This window comes from Charadrius vociferus, unplaced genomic scaffold (assembly GCF_000708025.1).
Source record: "Charadrius vociferus isolate BGI_N301 unplaced genomic scaffold, ASM70802v2 scaffold600, whole genome shotgun sequence".
NCBI classification, from domain to species: Eukaryota; Metazoa; Chordata; class Aves; order Charadriiformes; family Charadriidae; genus Charadrius; species Charadrius vociferus.
This window is the reverse complement of record NW_009646404.1, coordinates 991,437-995,271: the sequence shown is the minus strand read 5'-3', so window position 1 is coordinate 995,271 and position 3,835 is coordinate 991,437. Positions and strand designations below refer to the sequence as shown.

The 3,835-nt window shown below is 49.2% G+C and overlaps 1 protein-coding gene across 1 annotated transcript in view; it reads right to left on the bottom strand.

The window, feature by feature from the left end:
- PRKCB (protein kinase C, beta) overlaps nucleotides 1-3,835 on the bottom strand; it is an 87,850-nt gene that overhangs the window by 76,027 nt on the left and 7,988 nt on the right.

The window sequence follows — 3,835 nt, the reverse complement described above, 5'->3', positions numbered from 1 at the left end:
CGCAGCGCGAGGTCTGGGCGCCCCGGTTCAAGAAAGACAGGGATCTGCTGGAGAGGGTCCAGCAAAGGGCTACAAAGATGATTATGGGATTGGAACATTTCTCATACGAGGAAAGGCTGAGGGACTTGGGTCTCTTTAGTCTAGAGAAAAGAAGACTGAGGGGGGATCTTATTAACGCTTACAAATACTTAAAGGGAGGGTGCCAGGGGGATGGGAGCAGTCTTTTTTCAGTGGTGCCCAGTGATAGGATGAGGGGTAACGGGCACAAGCTTGAACATAGGAAGTTTCATCTTAACATGAGGAGGAACTTCTTTACTTTGAGGGTAGTGGAGCACTGGAACAGGCTGCCCAGAGAGGTTGTGGAGTCTCCCACTCTGGAGACATTCAAAACCCGCCTGGACGCCGTCCTGTGCAACCTGTTGTAGGTGACCCTGCTCTGGCAGGGGGGTTGGACTAGATGATCTCCAGAGGTCCCTTCCAACCCTGACCATTCTGTGATTCTGTGATAACCCCATGATGTTACCCTGTGCAAAGGGACCGCCCAGCAGCCAGTGTCCCTTCCCAGAGACCCCAGAAAGAAGAAACTCAAAAGAGCTGCTGATTTTCAGGTAGTACAAACAGCATCTTCGTTTGTTCTGCTGCTGAAATCTCATTGCTAATAGTTGCCCGCCCACGTTTTGCCCAAACACTCCAGAGAATAAACTAAACTTGGGAAAGCGGCATTGACCCTCTCTGCACCCTGCGACAAGTGCGAGCTTGGGATGTGGTGATGTTGTGCATGAAGGGATAACGACCATGTACTGATGCTGCGAAGACAGCTTCTGACTCTAGTAACGCCTGTACGACCCACACTGGGTGAAGGTCCTCTCGTTCTGAAAGAAGAGTGGCAGCAGTACTTTCATCAGCACAAACACTCAACTCCGGAGCTTTGTGCGAAAGGAGGAGCCCAACACAAAGATCAAATGATTCTGCCTCCAGCACACAAAGCGTGGAAAGACCAAAGGTGGCCTGGTGACAACAGTACAGAAATCCTCTCCTAGAGCTGCGAATGGTGGAAAAATTAAATGCAAAATCAAAATGAAGCTACATCGGCCTGTTACCTTCCTCGAGCAATTCCGTATTTATCAACACATCCTGATTAGATGACCTTTAACAGGATAATGCAAAGAAGGTCATTTTAATGATTATTTTGTCTACGATTTAAATAATTATGCATTCTACTCATAGCTCCAACTATAATTAGGTTTGCCAACTGCATTACATTACACATGCCTGACTTCAGCTCCTGAAGACCTTGCCGTATTTCAGAAAACTTCAGCTTGAAGGGTCCGGTCAGCTCTGCCTCCTGCCAACGGGAGAGCACAGGAGCGTCAGGGCTCGTAATGAAAAACAGCGGAGTTTAACGTTGGAATCGGTGGGTTTGGGCTGGCCAACCTCTCCAGAGCAGCTCACCCGTTTTGAATTGGGGATGCAGGGGAGGGAGCGCAACCTGACAGCGCGTTAAACATGACAGCTACGGCGAAGCTCAGACCTTTCGGAGACACGCGCGCGCCCACGCAGCCGTGGGAGCGCAGCCCAGAGCACGCAGCCCTCCTCGCCGGCGCTTCAGCGCCCAGCACAGCACACATTCCGACCAAATTAGAGAAGAAAATGGTAAAAATGCCCTTGCCTTCAGCTAGCCAGTACTGTGCAGCAGACACACTGTCCTCGGCAATGCCACTGCCCAAAACATAGACCTGCTATTACATCTTCAGCCATCGAAAAAAAAAGAAAAATCCTGCCGTGAATTAAGAGCAATCGAGCATGAAAGCAGCCCCCAGTGCCTTCAGTGCCAGCATTTATAGCTACAGCTTCATTCTCTATTGCAAGAAGCAATTAATTTATTTTTTTTTTTTAACTTAGAGGCCCTATCATCGCTGCATAATTAGTCCTCCTCTCCTAGATGGAAGATTCATATTCTTTAGGCTTTGCAAGGTTAAACACACAGACACACACGCACGCACTCTCCCGCCTCAAGGAGGTTCACACGCAAGCAGATCAAACAGAAAACTGCTCCAAAGTAGGACTAGTCAACGGTAACAGAGAGAGACTTTGACATTTCACTGCTCTCCAGTTATTCTGTTCTGCTCCAAAAAGTGTAAAATGTCAGCCTACCCCCAGGGTTATGTGCTCGATACACACACAAGCCACCATCCCGTAAAGCACTTAACCACATACTTAACTTTAAACAGAAGAGTTTTATTTAAGTAACTAGCCTCACTCAGGTGCTTAAAATTAAGCATCTATATATACCATAAGCACTTTGCAGGATGCAAAATGTTTTTGCGCCTCGATCCTCAAGTAACAACGAAGTACTAAAAGATACAGAGACCGAGGAGCAAAATTAGAACGGTTTTTTTTTTTTTTCTTTTGATATATTTATTTTTTCCCCTGGGCTCCATGACTAGCATCGTAGAAAAGAGCAGCTCTGGGGATGAAAACCAGCAGCCAGCTGGCATTAAAAGCTCCAGTCCAGGCTGGGATCTGGCTGGAACTGCAGCATCTCCTGTTTGCAGCCCCAACCAGAGCAGCCTCTTCCAGCCACCGCGCTGCCCTCCCCTGCAGATGCCGAGGATGGGGATGCCATCTCATGGAATGGACCTCTTCCCTCTCCAGCTCAGCGAAATCACGTCGCCCACCGTAAACGACGAACGCACCGCAAGGTTTTAAGTGTATGCGATAAACAACTCGTTCTTTCTGCAAGATTTCATCGGATATTAATATTTGCGAAAGGAAAGACAGCTACCAGATTGCTGCACCGACTGAAAAAATGCAGAGCTGTAATGGTTAACAGCCTAGATGCTGCCAGTGTTTGACATAATTATAGGTCGCTCTGGATTCATGCCGTGGTTATTAGCAACAACAGAGCGGAGGAAAACTCGAGCTTTGCACCAGTTCAAAATGAAGCCCCTGTCCTTGTCTCCTTCCCAAAGCAGACAGGGCATTGCTGTTTGGTGAAGTATTTTTCCGCCTCCTGATTCAAAGCTCGTTAAGGATTATATTGCTGGAAGAAGCTTGATTTCCAGTGCAGGAGGAATGAAGTTTGCCCTCCATGCACCCCCCCAGTTACACCCCAGCTGGCAGTTGTCCAGGGGTACAAACCAGAGGGTCTCCGGAGGGCTTTGCTAAATGGCCAAAAAAACCCAGCTACAAAGGGCCATTTTTGCTCCCTGCTTTAAGTCCCAAGCATCTGCATTCCTCTCTTCACCTTCAGAAATAATATATCAAAAATTAATTGACACCAACTGGGCAGCTTTTACTGATCTGCTCCATGAGCCACAGTGGCAATCCTCACCCCGCAACAACAGCAAGCAATAGGGAATTCCATCAAGGGCCTTTCCGTGTGCCCCGGTATCAAGTGGCACCTCTTAAAATGTGACAACTTAGATTTATTTTAGACCTTTCCCTTCTCCAGCAGAGGCTGTCCACGGCCGGCCGGCCAGCCGCAGGGTTAGGAAGACACACGTGTGGGAGAAACCTGCTGGTCCGGGGCCAAGGGGCTGCGCTGGGGGAGCAGGACCAGGCTGTCCAAGGGCTCCTCGCTGCTCCTCGGACAGGGCTGGTGAGGGGAAAAAGAAAAGCATTGCATCCACCTTCGGCCAGCACTTGGCCCAGGAAGAGGCAAAACATAGAGCCACGAGGATGATCCAAGGGCTGGAGCACCTCTCCTACGAGGAGAGGCTGAGAGAGCTGGGGGTGTTCAGCCTGGAGAAGAGAAGGCTCCGGGGAGATCTTATTGCCACCTTCCAGTACCTAAAGGGGCTACAGGAGAGCTGGGGAAGGACTTTTTACTAGG